The sequence below is a fragment of the Protopterus annectens genome, chromosome 13.part0 (genome assembly GCF_019279795.1).
Source record: "Protopterus annectens isolate FY-2018-M chromosome 13.part0, PAN1.0, whole genome shotgun sequence".
Lineage (NCBI taxonomy): Eukaryota > Metazoa > Chordata > Ceratodontiformes > Protopteridae > Protopterus > Protopterus annectens.
In genome coordinates this window covers 21618239-21634019 of record NC_056747.1, presented here as the reverse complement: position 1 = coordinate 21634019, position 15781 = coordinate 21618239, and the positions used below count along the sequence as shown (strand labels likewise).

Sequence of the window (15781 nt, the reverse complement as noted above, 5' to 3'; positions counted from 1 at the left end):
TAAGGGAGCTATAGTGATTCCTGACCATCCCAATGTGTCGATCAGCCTCACACCTCCGATCTGTATCATCAATTTTGCACAAACTTGGAGAAGAAAATATGAAACTCAGGTTTTCCCTCTTCAAGTTTCTCAACCTCAAAACAAAACACATCACCTGAGACAAAAGCAAGCTGTGATGTTCTAACACATCATCATCATGCAAATGCAATTTTAACCTTGCATTTTACATTCCAGCAACAGAAATTTTATCAGCAGTAGTTTTTCCCTGTTGCAGGTCCAGACGTAGCAGGGTGGGGGTTACAAGACTGCTATAGAACAGATTGTAGGAGAGGGAGATGTGATGGTTACCGATATGAGTATCAGGAGATAGCAGACATGAGTTCCAAGACACAGAGCACATGAGTACTACATACATGGGTTTCAAGTCACAAGGGATATAACTGCCACAGACAAGGGTACTGACATAGGGGGGAGACATGACTGTTACAGGCGTGGCTTCTGTCGAGGGGAGACTTGACTGCTACAGACTTTGGTACTGATTGGGGGGGCATGACTGCTACAGACATGGGAACTAACAGGGGGGACACAACTGCTACAGACATGGGTACTAATGGGTGGGAGACATGACTGCTACAGGCATGGGTACTGACGGAAGGGAACACAGACTCCTACAGACATGGGTACTGATGGAGGGGGACACAGACTGCTACAGACATGGGAACTGATTGGGGAAGACATGACTGCTACAGACATGGGAACTGATGGGGGAGATGACTGCTACAGGCCTGGGTACTGATGGAAGGGAACACAGACTGCTACAGACATGGGTACTGACAGAAGGGAACACAGACTGCTACAGACATTGGGTACTGACGGAAGGGAACACAGACTGCTACAGACATGGGTACTGATGGAGGGGGACACGGATTGCTACAGACATGAGAACTGATGGGGAAGACATGACTGCTACAGACATGGGAACTGATGGGTGGACATGACTGCTACAGGCATGGGTACTAATGGGGGGAACGTGACTGCTACAGACATGGGTACTAATGGGGGGACACTGCTACAGACATGGGTACTAATGGGGATGGAGACATGTCTGCTACAGGCGTGGGTACTGACAGAAGGGAACATAGACTGCTACAGACATGGGTACTGACGGAAGGGAAACAGACTGCTACAGACATGGGTACTGACGGAAGGGAACACAGACTGATAAAGACATGGGTACTGATGGAGGGGGACACAGACTGCTACAGACATGGAAACTGATGGGGAGACATGACTGCTACAGGCATGGGTACTAATGGGGGGGGGAACATGACTGCTACAGACATGGGTACTAATGGGGATGGAGACATGTCTGCTACAGGCGTGGGTACTGACAGATGGGAACATAGACTGCTACAGACATGGGTACTGACGGAAGGGAAACAGACTGCTACAGACATGGGTACTGACGGAAGGGAACACAGACTGATAAAGACATGGGTACTGATGGAGGGGGACACAGACTGCTACAGACATGGAAACTGATGGGGAAGACATAACTGCTACAGGCATGGGAACTGATGGGGGAAGACATGACTGCTACAGACATGGGATCTGATGGGGGGACATGACTGCTACAGGCATGGGTACTAATGGGGGGAACATGACAGACATGGGTACTAATGGGAAGGACACAGACTGCTACAGACATGGGTACTAATGGGGAGAGACATGACTGCTACAGGCATGGGTACTGACGGAAGGGAACACAGACTGCTACAGGCATGGGTACTGACAGAAGGGAATACAGACTGCTACATTCATGGGTACTGATGGAGGGGGACACAGACTGCTACAGACATGGGAACTGATGGGGAAGACATGACTGCTACAGACATGGGAACTGATGGGGAGACATGACTGCTACAGGCATGGGTACTAATGGGGGGGGGGAACATGACTGCTACAGACATGGGTACTAATGGGGATGGAGACATGTCTGCTACAGGCGTGGGTACTGACAGATGGGAACATAGACTGCTACAGACATGGGTACTGATGGAAGGGAAACAGACTGCTACAGACATGGGTACTGACGGAAGGGAACACAGACTGATAAAGACATGGGTACTGATGGAGGGGGACACAGACTGCTACAGACATGGAAACTGATGGGGAAGACATAACTGCAACAGGCATGGGAACTGATGGGGGAAGACATGACTGCTACAGACATGGGATCTGATGGGGGGACATGACTGCTACAGGCATGGGTACTAATGGGGGGAACATGACAGACATGGGTACTAATGGGAAGGACACAGACTGCTACAGACATGGGTACTAATGGGGAGAGACATGACTGCTACAGGCATGGGTACTGACGGAAGGGAACACAGACTGCTACAGGCATGGGTACTGACAGAAGGGAATACAGACTGCTACATTCATGGGTACTGATGGAGGGGGACACAGACTGCTACAGACATGGGAACTGATGGGGAAGACATGACTGCTACAGACATGGGAACTGATGGGGAGACATGACTGCTACAGGCATGGGTACTAATGGGGGGGGACATGACTGCTACAGACATGGGTACTAATGGGGATGGAGACATGTCTGCTACAGGCGTGGGTACTGACAGATGGGAACATAGACTGCTACAGACATGGGTACTGATGGAGGGGGACACAGACTGCTACAGACATGGAAACTGATGGGGAAGACATAACTGCTACAGGCATGGGAACTGATGGGGGAAGACATGACTGCTACAGACATGGGATCTGATGGGGGGACATGACTGCTACAGGCATGGGTACTGACGGAAGGGAACACGGACTGCTACAGGCATGGGTACTGACGGAAGGGAACACAGACTGCTACATTCATGGGTACTGATGGAGGGGGACACAGACTGCTACAGACATGGGAACTGATGGGGAAGACATGACTGCTACAGACATGGGAACTGATGGGGAGACATGACTGCTACAGGCATGGGTACTAATGGGGGGGGAACATGACTGCTACAGGCATGGGTACTAATGGGGGGGGAACATGACTGCTACAGACATGGGTACTAATGGGGGGGGGACACTGCTACAGACATGGGTACTAATGGGGTGGAGACATGACTGCTACAGGCATGGGTACTGACAGAAGGGAGCATAGACTGCTACAGGCATGGGTACTGACAGAAGGGGACACAGACTGCTACAGGCATGGGTACTGACAGAAGGGAATACAGACTGCTACATTCATGGGTACTGATGGAGGGGGACACAGACTGCTACAGACATGGGAACTGATGGGGAAGACATGACTGCTACAGACATGGGAACTGATGGGGAGACATGACTGCTACAGGCATGGGTACTAATGGGGGGGGACATGACTGCTACAGACATGGGTACTAATGGGGGGGACACTGCTACAGACATGGGTACTAATGGGGTGGAGACATGACTGCTACAGGCATGGGTACTGACAGAAGGGAGCATAGACTGCTACAGGCATGGGTACTGACAGAAGGGGACACAGACTGCTACAGGCATGGGTACTTATGGGGGGAGACATGACTGTTATAGAAAAGGGTACTGACTGGAGGAGACATGACTGCTACAGGCATGGGTACTGCGGGAGGAGACATGACTGCTACAGACATGGGTACTGAGGGGGGAGACATGACTGCTACAGACATGGGTACTAATGGAGAGAGACATGACCGCTGCAGGCATTGATTCTTGAGTTGTATGACTGCTGAAGATGTGGGTACCAGGTGATAGGGAGACTTGACTGCTATAGACATGGGTACTATAAGAAGGGGGAACATAACTCTTACACATTATTTCACATTGCTCGCTGACATCATCTCAGAATCAGATTTGATCTCCTTTGTTTCCCTCGACTGAGTAACCTCAGAAGAGAGAAGAAAACTTATATTTATTTTATGTTTACTGGGATAGTCCGACTGGGTGGGAGACCCATTTTTACGTAGGCCCAGGGAGAAAAGGCCCACAAGTTACACAGAATAATCACACTTATAAGTGTATAAAACCTGAATTAAGAACAGCATGTTAAGAAAACTTTCTTAGTTATTTGAGATACTAATAGCCACAAAAATGGAAAAAAGAAACATCTTAATATTTAGGGGGGACATAACCACAGTTAAGAAAAACATGATAAGATTTAGATAAATATAGCGTGAGTTGTATATAGGATGTAGTTAACGGTATATGTTATTAAATGTAGCGTGAGTTGTATATAGGATGTAGTTAACGGTATATGTTATTAAATATAGCGTGAGTTGTATATAGGATGTAGTTAACGGTATATGTTATTAAATATAGCGTGAGTTGTATATAGGATGTAGTTAATGGTATATGTTATTAAATATAGCGTGAGTTGTATATAAGATGTAGTTAACAGTATATGTTATTAGTTGAATGTACAGGTAGGGTCAGTCTAAATATGTCGAACGGATTGCACTTGGAAGCATAGGAAGCATGGGGGCTGAAACAGTGGTCAGCCGGGATTTAAGAGGGGCCATCATCCAAGCAGCCATGAGAGTGGTTTGTACTGTTGCCAGCCTTCCCACAATGTAGTATAGTATAGAAGAGGCCCAGATAAACTCCCTTGCTAGGTAACATTTGATCCATGTTGCCACTATACCCTTTCCCATAGGAATGAATGCTTCCATAGGTTCGTAGGCAGGTAGTACACTGGCTGCCGTTAAGGACCTTTTTAAGCCTAGCCAATTCCCTTTTTGTGCTCAAATTATCCTGTCCCATCTGGTTAGTTAACCTTCCCATGGTAGATAATTATATATTACCACTACTGAGAATAACTGGGATCACACTGTAGGTAATTTGAGTGGACCCTTGCATGGGATATAGCATCTACGAACTTCCTCTCTCCGTTAGTAGTACAGGGACAGTCCTGGGGCAGATTTTCTGTTTCCCATTCATAGATCCAAGTTGCACTTGAATGTGGACACGGTTGAATTTTGTTCTACATTTGTTTATTTATTTACTTATTTTACATTTGTTGACCGGGATAGTCCCACTGGATACATGTCCCTTTTCAGCGGCGGCCCGGGGAGAAAAGCTCCAAGATAATAGTACACATTGAACATTTAGTAAATGCTAGTTTCAAGCAGATTACAACCATAAGCAATACCAGCATTTAGCACATACAGTACTTGTTATAAAACACTTTACAAAACATAACATTATTTTCAAAGTTAAACATACATAACATTACATTCAGGTTTAAGACACACTGAGCAGCAGTTATACAATTGATCCTTTCTGAAATGAAGTGGTAAAAAAATATTAGAAGTAGTTGAAGGAAGAAATAGAGAGGTCACTAGTCGGGGTTAGTGTAAGGACATAACCAATGAGTTTTGAATGAGGATTTACATGGATGAGGAGTCTGTTCCAAAGCAGCATTATCCTCTGGGAGATGTACCTGTCCCTCAAAAAAACATTCTGTTGATGTTGCAAAAGAGGTTTAGATCCCTAGACTGAGTATTTCTGATGCCATGTGACTTGCTGATGTGCAGTATATCCAGCTGTACTGGGCAGTCTAGTTGTTGCTTGTGTCTAGACAGACATGAACTTACAGAGGGAAACATGACTGCTACATGTATGAGAACCAGCAGAGCACGCATGACTGCTACAGGCTTGGGGTGCAAAGACATGGGGGAGGGGGGTACAGCTAATACAAATGTGAATGTTAAGAACGAGGGGTGATCTGGCTGCTACATGGATGAGAACCAGCAGAGCAGGCATGACTGCTACAGGCTTGGGGTACAGCTAATATAAATGTGGATATCAAGAAGGAGGGGGTGATCTAACTGCTACATGTATGTGAACCAGCAGAGTAGGCATGACTGCTACAGTCTTGGCGTAGTAAGACACGGATTCAACACACATGGGACTTCAGACCAGCTGATACAGATGTGGTTACCAAGAACTGGGACAGAATTGGCACAGACAAGGGTATAAATAGTTTTAGCACAGTGCAGAAAAAAACAAATGCTCCTGTTCTTGATATGTAGGAGGTGCAGGAACAGATCTATGGGGCATATGGTGAATACTAAACTTACCTCTGTGTTCTACTACTGTCACAAAAAGGTAATTACGGATTTCATTTCAAACAAGTCCTCAGATCTATGGGGCATATGGTGAATACTAAACATACCTCTGTGTTCTACGACTGTCACAAAAAGGTAATTACGGATTTCATTTGAAACAAGTGGGAGACAGTACAATGCCACATGTATGTATTTTTGAAGGTGAGTGCTCTCCCATTGTTTAAAAATAAGTGTGCTGTTTGAAAGAAGAAAAATCTGTTACACAAGTGTTTAACATTTTTTTTTGGTTTGTTTGTTTTCAGGATTTATAAATGGAGAGAATATATACTGTGCAGAAACGAGTGAGAAGCAAACCAACCAAGATTTAGAGGTAATGGAGTTTTATTATAATTTTGTATTAGTGACAAAGATAATTCTTACAGATGTTTATTGTTTTGTATTATTTCAGTTAGCTTGAAAATAATTTTATCAGTATATTTCTAGGCCATCTTGTTTAAGTATCTCTGCAGCTGTTTATACAGTTTTTGTAGCATGCCATTACATTTATGTACATTTCAGGACATTGGCTGTATTACCTTAAATAATGGGGGAAGACAGTCACAAATGCATTGCTGTATTGTCTGTGCAGCTGTTTATACAGGTTTTGTAGCATACCATTACATTTATGTACATTTCAGGACATTGGCTGTATTACCTTAATTAATGGGGGAAGACAGTCACAAATGCATTGCTGTATTGTCTGTGCAGCTGTTTATACAGGTTTTGTAGCATACCATTACATTTATGTACATTTCAGGTCACTGGCTGTATTACCTTAAATAATGGGGAAGACGGTCACAAATGTGTTGCTGTATTGTCTGTGCAGCTGTTTATACAGGTTTTGTAGCATACTGTTACATTTATGTACATTTCAGGTCACTGGCTGTATTACCTTAAATAATGGGGAAGACGGTCACATATGCGTTGCTGTATTGTCTGTGCAGCTGTTTATACAGTTTTTGTAGCATACCATTACATTTATGTACATTTCAGGTCACTGGCTGTATTACCTTAAATAATGGGGAAGACGGTCACATATGCGTTGCTGTATTGTCTGTGCATCTGTTTATACAGTTTTTGTAGCATACCATTACATTTATGTACATTTCAGGTCACGTTAAATAATGGGGAAGACCGTCACAAATGCTTTGCTGTATTAAGTGTCCAGCTGTTTATACAGTTTTTGTAGCGCACCATTACATTTATGTACATTTCAGGTCACCTTAAATAATGGGAGGACAGTCACAAATGCATTGCTGTATTGTCTGTGCAGCTGTTTATACACTTTTTGTAGCATACCATTACATTTATGTACATTTCAGGTCACTGGCTGTATTACTTTAAATAATGGGGAAGACGGTCACAAATGTGTTGCTGTATTGTCTGTGCAGCTGTTTATACAGGTTTTGTAGCATACTGTTACATTTATGTACATTTCAGGTCACCTTAAATAATGGGAAGACAGTCACAAATGCGTTGCTGTATTGTCTGTGCAGCTGTTTATACAGGTTTTGTTGCATACCATTACATTTATGTACATTTCAGGTCACTGGCTATATCACCTTAAATAATGGGGAAGACTGTCACAAATGTGTTGCTGTATTGTCTGTGCAGCTGTTTGTACAGTTTCTGTAGCATACCATTACATTTATGTACATTTCAGGTCACCTTAAATAATGGGGAAGACCGTCACAAATGTGTTGCTGTATTTGTCTGTGCAGCTGTATATACAGTTTTTGTAGCATACCATTACTTTTATGTACATTTCAGGTCACTGGCTGTATTACCTTAAATAATGGGGAAGACGGTCACATATGCGTTGCTGTATTGTCTGTGCAGCTGTTTATACAGTTTTTGTAGCATACCATTACATTTATGTACATTTCAGGTCACCTTAAATAATGGGGAAGACCGTCACAAATGTGTTGCTGTATTTGTCTGTGCAGCTGTATATACAGTTTTTGTAGCATACCATTACTTTTATGTACATTTCAGGTCACTGGCTGTATTACCTTAAATAATGGGGAAGACGGTCACATATGCGTTGCTGTATTGTCTGTGCAGCTGTTTATACAGTTTTTGTAGCATACTGTTACATTTATGTACATTTCTGGTCCCTGGCTGTATTACCTTAAGTAATGGGGAAGACGGTCACAAATGCGTTCCTCTATTGTCTGTGTAGCTGTTTATACAGTTTTTGTAGCATACCATTACATGTATGTATATTTTAGGTCACTGGCTGTATTACCTTAAATAATGGGGAAGACGGTCACAAATGTGTTACTGTATTGTCTGTGCAGCGGTTTATGCAGGTTTTGTAGCATAGCATTACATTTATGTACATTTCAGGTCACTGGCTGTATTACCTTAAATAATGGGGGAAGACGGTCACAAATGCATTGCTGTATTGTCTGTGCAGCTGTTTGTACAGTTTTTGTAGCATACCATTACATTTATGTACATTTCTGGTCACTGGCTGTATTACCTTAAGTAATGGGGAAGACGGTCACAAATGCTTTGCTGTATTTGTCTGTGCAGCTGTTTATACTGATGTTCTTCATCTCACATTGCTGCAGTCCTTACACTTGGGTAGTCTGCTGTCCTCGGTCGGCCCGAATATCAAAGTATAAGGCTGACGTCGGTCAAGGCGCATTTGACTGACATCAGGACGTCAGGGTACAAATGCGCATGACCGACGTCATATCCTCAGTCTTTTTTGCCGCATGGTCCGATGCAGAAGCAGCATTGCAAGTGCCGGTTGGCGTTCTGAAATTTTTCGATTTCGGAGTTTCAGACCGAGTCAAAGTTGGCTAAGTACCCCGTTGGGGAATATTTTAGTTTTTTCTTGCCTCAGTGGTTTACCGGATGTCAGAAAAAGTGAATAATTGTATTTCTTGTGGGAAACAGATACCGCATAGAGACTATCATACTTTGTGTATTCCTTGTTTAGGGCCTGAGCACGACGTTGTTGGGTGTCGCTCTTGTGCTAGATTCAATAAGCGCACTATAAAGAGAAGGTTAGATTGTGCCAGGTTAGTCTTCCGGAGGCAGTACAATTATAAAATGCCGCCGGATACTCCGACGCTTCTTCAAGAAGCGCAAGGACAAAGCAGTTAAGCCTAGGCTAGAAGAACCGTCCGTACCGGACGCCGGTTCTTTAGAGGTGTCGGTGGAGCCGGTGGTTCCACCGGAGGTTTCTTTGGGTTCCCAGGGAGAGACTTTGTTATTGCAGGATGTGGCCTCTCAGGAGGCAGGTCAGGCTGAGGGGGCTTCTCAGGTTACTATACTCCCCTCCCTGCCTAGGGTGGTTAGGCCCTCTCCTTCTGTTTCCAAGGCTTCTCCCAGAGGCAGGCCAGTTTTAGCTTCAGTTGGTGTCACCCCTAGTTCTTCAGGAACTGTGCCCAAGAAGCATATGCTTAAAATGTTAGAAGATTTGATTACTTTGATTAGGGGTTCTTTGCCCCCTCCTGATAAGAGACCTAGGGTGGAGCCTGAGCTAGGGAGTTTTGAGCAGGCTTCGGATGTTTCAGAGTCTTCGGCTGAAGACTTGCAGGAGTACTCTCCTTATTCTGATTCTGATGTGGATGATTCTACTCCTTCTGCTTCTCCTCCTGAGGATTTTTCTTTTTCAGAAACTCTTCATTCCATGAGGGAGCATTTTAAGTGGGAAGGTCAGGACTTCTCTGATTCCAGGAAAAGGCTTAGGGAATTTTGTTTTACCCCAGCATAGGCCTTTGGCTATACCTCCTGTTTTGGATGTAGTGGAAGATGTTTTTACAGAGGCTTCTCTTAATCCTGATTCTTTGCCTCCTGCTCCTGTTAAACCGGATAGGTATTACAGGGTGCCTGAAGCTCATAAGTATCTTTTTAAGAGTCCTAGGGCAGACCCAGAAACTGTTAGCCAGGGGCCTAAAGGTGTTAAGGCTTCTGTTGTCAAGAATCCGGTTCCTACAGATAAAGAGGCCAGGGCCTTGGATAGATGGGGCAAGAAAGTTTATACTTCTTCCACTCTAGCTATGAGGGCTTTGAATTGCCAGTTTCACATGTTGAAATACCAAAACTTTCTCCTTTCACAATTGAAGTCTAAGGTTGATGCTCTGGCGGAAGGTATTGATTGTAAAGAGTTACAAGATTTAGTACATGTTTCTGAGCAAGTGGGTAAGCATTCTTTGCAATGTGGTTTTGATGCTGTACAGGCCTCGTCTAGGGTGGCTGCCACTGGGTCAGTTCTTCGCAGGCACGCCTGGCTGAGGGATCAGAATTTATCTGACCATGTTAAAACAAGGATTTTAGATGCTCCTTTACAATCTGATGTGTTGTTTGGTTCTCCTGTTGAGGCAGTTTTGAAGAAAATGGAAGACAAGGCTAAGTCTATGCAGACTGTTAAAGATTTTTTGCAGGTTCAGCCTCCAAAGTTTAGTAGAAATTGGCCTACTAAGGGGTGGACGTATCCTTCTTATGATTCCCAGTCTAGGGGTAGATCTAGACGTGGTAGGGGCAGAGCTCAGGGCTCTTTCAGGCCTAGAACAGGGAGTTCTCCTGCACAGTCTTGGTGAGGGCAGGGGTCAGTCCTTTCGTAAACAGACCCAATGACCTACCTTTTCGGCTGCCAGAGCCTTCTCGTCTGGCAGCACCTTTGGGAGGAAGGTTGGCACTTTTCAAAGAAAATTGGAGTTTAATTACCCAAGACAGATGGGTATTGGATATCATACACCACGGTTACAGGTTTTATTTCCATACCTTGCCTCCTTTCAAAGGCATGCCAGACGTTCCTCCTCAACAAAGAATAGAGGCTCACAAGCAAATTTCTCTGTTACTCCAAATAGGGGCCATACAGCCGGTCCCTATGCCAGAAGTGGGCCTAGGATTTTATTCTCGCCTGTTCCTAGTACCGAAGAAGGGGAACACGTGGAGACCAATTTTGGATTTATCTATCCTCAACACTTATCTGGACATTCCCAAGTTCAAAATGTTGACGTTACAGCAGCTTTTACCTCTGCTGGGCAAAGATCATTGGATGATAACTTTGGATCTCAAGGAGGCTTACCTTCATGTTCCTATCAGACTAAGTTGCAGGAAGTATCTGCGTTTTCGAGCTGGGACTTCTCACTATCAGTTCTCTGCATTGCCCTTTGGCTTATCTACTGCCCAGAGTGTTCACGAAAGTTCTGGCTCCAGTGATAGCTTTCTTCAGGCTAAAAGGAATACAGATCTATCCTTATTTGGACGATTGCCTGATTCTGGCTCAAGGAAGGGACGAGCTTCTTCATCATTTGGAATATGTGATAGCAGTGCTAAGATGCCTGGGGTATTCTGTGAACGAAATAAAGTCCAGTCTAGTACCCTCTCAGGACATGTGCTTTCTGGGTGTAAGACTGAATACAGCATCCCAGATGGCCTTTTGACCCCGGACAAACAAAAGAATCTTTCCCTTTATTTCCATCAACTATCTCATCAGTCCGGGCTGACTGCAAGGACAGTCCTTCAAGCCTTAGGGTTCATGGCATCTTGTATTCTGGTGCTTCCCAATGCCAAACTGCATATGAGGAAGCTACAATGGTATCTCAAAATGTATGGACACAGCACTGCCAGGATCTGGACACTGTCATTCAAATAATACCTTGCATTCAAAAGGAATTTTTGTGGTGGGCTCAGGAATGTCACCTAAACAAGGGACTCTCTGTGACCCGGCCAGAGGCGAGTCAGATTTTAACGACAGATGCCTCAGACAAAGCTTGGGGAGCTCATCTAAATGGAAAGTGGATACAAGACAAGTGGCCTGCCAGACTACTACATCTACATATCAACTTGAAGGAGATGTTAGCAGTCCAGTTTGCATTAATAGCTTTCAAGGATTTACTTCTTCCAGGGCAGGTGTTGATTCTAACAGACAACACAACTATCATGTGGTACATCAACAAGCAAGGGGGAACACATTCTTATCCTCTATGCAGGCAAGCAATGATTTTGTGGGAGACTGCTCTCAGTTTACAGCTCAATCTTCAGGCAAGGTTTCTGCCGGGAGCACAGAACTCCTTAGCAGATGTGTTGAGCAGACGAATTATGGATCCCCACGAGTGGAAATTGGATCCTCATGTATTTCAGAAATTGACAGTGTCATGGGGAACTCCAGACATAGATCTGTTCGCTTCTCCACTAAACCATCAGCTGCCATAGTTTTGCACGAAAAGGTTTCATCCCACAGCTTGGAAAGTGGATGCTCTTTCTTTCAATTGGAGCAATCTTCATGTGTATGCCTTTCCACCTCTGCCTCTCCTTCCAAAGGTACTTCTAAAGGTCAGACAGGACAAGCCAAGGATGATTTTAATAGGTCCAGATTGGCCTCGACAGCACTGGTACCCATTACTGAGAAGTCTGGTACGGAAGCCTCCATGGCCTTTGCCTTCGATTCCACACCTGTTGTCCCAGGAGGACAGTCATTTGCTCAATGTCAAACTTCACTCTCTTCACCTAACAGCCTGGCATATTCTGTTTTGAACCATAGAGGGTCTCAACTTTCACAACAAGTTTTGAATGTTATTTTGGAAGCTAGAAGGCCTAGTGCAAGGAAAGTGTACGCAGATAAATGGAAGAGATTTTTATTTTGGAGTGCAGCAAAGGATTTTGATGTTTCTGAGCCTAATTTAAGTGTGGCTCTTCAATATCTTACTGAGTTACTGGACAAAGGTTTGTCCTTCTCTTCTATTAAGGTTCATGCTGCAGCAATTTCAGCTCACTATGACTGTGACCCACCATTGTTTTCTCATCCTTTGTTCAAGCAATTTCTTAGAGGGGCAAAGAATATAAGACCCCCACGTAGAGCTCCTACTCCTGCTTGGGATCTCAATTTTGTGTTGGAGAAACTCACTCTACAACCTTTTGAGCCTGCAGCTACTGCTGAGTTGAAATATGTATCATGGAAGACTGCTTTTTTGTTGGCCATTACCTCTGCAAGAAGGGTTTCTGAATTGCAGGCCCTTATGGCGGTTGAGCCTTTCTTAATTTTCCATAAGGATAGGGTATCTTTACGTACTAATCCTTCCTTTATGCCTAAAGTGGTTTCTAGTGTGGCTTTAAACCAAACTGTTCATTTGCCTACTTTTTATGCAAATCCCCAAAATAAAGGGGAAAAGATTTTGCACACTTTAGATGTACACAGGCAGTTACGATATTATTTGGACAGAACTAAAAGGTTCAGGCAGTCTCAGCAGTTATTTGTTTCTTTTGCTTTGAGTTCTCAGGGCAAGCCTGTGTCAAAACAAACTATTTCTAAGTGGATTGGGTTTTGCATTGCTTTCTGTTATTCCCATCATGGCAAGGAGATTCCAGCTGGGATTAGGCCTCATTCCACTAGGGTTACTGCCACTTCGACAGCTTTTTTGAGGGGGGTGGCAACCAAGGATATTTTGGAGGCAGCTACTTGGAGTTCAGTGCATACTTTCTCTAGGCATTATCACCTACCACTTTACTCTAAATCCAGGGCTGGTTTTGCCACTGCTGTTTTGCAGGGCATTTTGGCAGCTCCTGCTTCCTTATAGTTTGGCCATCCTCCCTTACCTCTGCTTTGGGATTCTACCCAAGTGTAAGGACTGCAGCAATGTGAGATGAAGAACATAGTACAGTTTTGTACCTACCATAAATGTAGATGTTCGAAGATCCACATTGCTGCAGTCCAATTTACCCTCCCTCCTTCCCCTCTGTAGTTAGAGACGGTTGTGTGGGTTGGGTTGTCTATATGATGTATTTTGTATATATTGTACATATTTTTAGTGCTAGGTTGGTTGGTTGTTGGTTTGCTGTCTTTTGGTTTTGACCTTTATTTTTAGGGTCTTCTGACATCTGGGGCAAGAAAAGACTGAGGATATGACGTCGGTCATGCGCATTTGTACCCTGACGTCCTGATGTCAGTCAAATGCGCCTTGACCGACGTCAGCCTTATACTTTGATATTCGGGCCGACCGAGGACAGCGGACTACCCAAGTGTAAGGACTGCAGCAATGTGGATCTTCGAACATCTACATTTATAGTAGGTACAAAACTGTACTTTTTTGTAGCATACCATTACATTTATGTACATTTCAGGTCACCTTAAATAATGGGGAAGACGGTCACGAATGTGTTGCTGTAGTCTGTGCAGCGGTTTATACAGGTTTTGTAGCATACCATTACATTTATGTACATTTCAGGTCACCTTAAATAATGGGAAGACCGTCACAAATGTGTTGCTGTGTTGTCTTTGCAGCTGTTTGTACAGGTTTTGTAGCATACCATTACATTTATGTACATTTCACGTCACTGGCTGTATTACCTTAAATAATGGGAAGACCGTCACAAATGTGTTGCTGTATTGTCTGTGCAGCTGTTTGTACAGGTTTTGTAGCATACCATTACATTTATGTACATTTTACGTCACTGGCTGTATTACCTTAAATAATGGGAAGACCGTCACAAATGTGTTGCTGTATTGTCTGTGCAGCTGTTTGTACAGGTTTTGTAGCATACCATTACATTTATGTACATTTCAGGTCACTGGCTGTATTACCTTAAATAATGGGAAGACAGTCACAAATGCTTTGCCGTATTGTCTGTGCAGCTGTTTATACAGTTTTTGTGGCATACCACCTGGTGAATCTGGGCATACTGGGGCAATGCAGCAATTGCCTAATGTACACAGACAACCCTCTTCTCCTTCCACCCAACACTACAACCTTTAAGAGATGCACTTACATAGCCAAAATGGAAGCAAAGCTCACTCCACCCAAGATTGTGCTAGACAGTCAAGAGGAGACGGTTAACACCCACACTACACCTCATTCAACACATAGCCCTTCTAAACCCACACCACCAACACCCACATATAGCAACACTAAATCCACATATACAGGGGCCCTTAACTGTAACCTGCAAAAGCAACAAGGACCTCTGAAACTGAAACCCAAACACCAATCACAACCAAAGTGTCACATAGTTCACAACATCAGTGTGCCACCCAGCAACAACCCCTATGGCAAGACAACGTACACTTTAGTCACAGGTGACTCTATAGTCCGGCACACTGATGTCCCAGTCCGGCACACTGATGTCCCACTCATCAGGTGGAACAAGGAGACAATTCCAGTCAGCTGCCTGTCAGGTGCCAGGATCCGCCACATAACGCATGCACTCAAGTCACTCCACAACAAGTACAAATATGACTCTGTCATTGTCCATGTTGGAGTGAATGACTTGAGTCATACCTCCCTGGACTACATGAAAAGAGACATGGAAGAGCTCTGGGATCATGTGGCCCAGGCAGGTATGACCCTAGTCCTTAGTAGCATCCTGCCTTTGATACCACAATATAAGGACAAAATGATTGACTTCAACAATTGGCTAAGCTTCTGGTGTCATTCAAAGGGGATCCAGTATCTGTCTGCCTGGGACGACATCATCGACAGACCACGATGCTTTGCCAGAGATGGTCTGCACTTGTCGCCCCTGGGATTCAGGTTACTGGCTAAGGCTCTTGCCACCCCTATAGTGCCTTTTTTAGGCAAAGTTCAAAGGACAAAACCACGACCGTAACAGGTATAAGCATGCAAAATCTGAAGGTAATGCTACTCAATGCTAGAAGTCTAAACCTCAAAATGCACTCTCTCGAG

General features: G+C 44.2%; 1 protein-coding gene across 1 annotated transcript in view; it reads left to right on the top strand.

Moving 5' to 3' along the window:
• Positions 1-15781, top strand: part of LOC122817554 (DAP3-binding cell death enhancer 1-like) — a 938516-nt gene that overhangs the window by 239648 nt on the left and 683087 nt on the right. Inside the window, exon 3 of the mRNA XM_044090591.1 lies at positions 6404-6471. The gene's annotated coding sequence lies outside the window, so the exon portion shown is untranslated. The remainder of the gene's footprint in view (positions 1-6403; positions 6472-15781) is intronic.